General features: G+C 35.2%; 1 non-coding gene across 1 annotated transcript; it reads left to right on the plus strand.

Annotated features, from left to right (window-relative positions):
• Nucleotides 1–536: 536 nt before the first annotated feature.
• On the plus strand, nucleotides 537–670 carry LOC132526607 (small nucleolar RNA SNORA1). Its single transcript, XR_009542601.1, has one exon. It is a non-coding gene; the product is annotated as a small nucleolar RNA SNORA1 (small nucleolar RNA).
• Nucleotides 671–960: the final 290 nt, after the last annotated feature.

Raw genomic sequence — 960 nt, forward strand, 5'->3', positions numbered from 1 at the left:
ATAGCAGCATTATTTACAATAGCCAAGATATGGAAGAAAACTAAGTGTCCATCAACAGATAAATGGATAAAGAAGATGTGGTATGTACATACAATGGAATACTACTCAGCCACGAAAAAGAATGAAATTTTGCCATTTGCAACAAATGGATGGACTTGGAAGATATTATGCTAAGTGAAATAAGTCAGACAGAGGAAGACAAATACTGTATGATAACACTTATCTAAAAAATACAACAAACTAGCGACTATAACAAAAAAAGAAACAGACTCACAGATGTAGGGAACAGTGATTACCAGTGGGGAGAGGGAAGGGAGAAGGGGAAAGACAGGGGTAGGAGATAAGAGGTACAAATACTATGTATAAAATAAATAAGCTACAAGGAAATATTGTACAACACAAGGAATACAGCCGATATTTTATAATGACTATAAATGGAGTATAACCTTCCAAAATTATGAATTACTATGTTGTACACCTGAATCTTATATAATATTGTAAATCAACTAGACCTCAATAAAAAAATGTGGAGGTAAAGCCTCATTCTTAATGAGAAGGGCACTGTGGGTCATATTGTCCAGAAATTGTTAATGGGACTAAACTGAGACACAAGTTCTGCTTACATCACAGTAAATTTATTGAAATGGTGATAATGAGACCGTTAACCTTTTTGCTAAGGTCATGAGTGAAAACTGGATGTACCACAACTGCAATACGAGAAATGTGTTAAGGAATAATGCATTTTAGATCATTAGCCAAAATAGCAATGTTCTTCTTGCAGTTCAACTGCTAGAGCCCCAAAGTGAATTATTTGAAAAACTAGATCCCAAAGATTCTAGGTGGGATACTTTTTGAAGTACGTCATCAGTATGTCCTTATTCAACTGGAGATAAAAGAAACCCGACTAAGAAAATTGCGACCAGGCTGACTGACAGAACAACTGTGGATGAAGTATGGGAT

This window comes from Lagenorhynchus albirostris, chromosome 9, assembly GCF_949774975.1.
Source record: "Lagenorhynchus albirostris chromosome 9, mLagAlb1.1, whole genome shotgun sequence".
Classification (NCBI taxonomy): Eukaryota; Metazoa; Chordata; class Mammalia; order Artiodactyla; family Delphinidae; genus Lagenorhynchus; species Lagenorhynchus albirostris.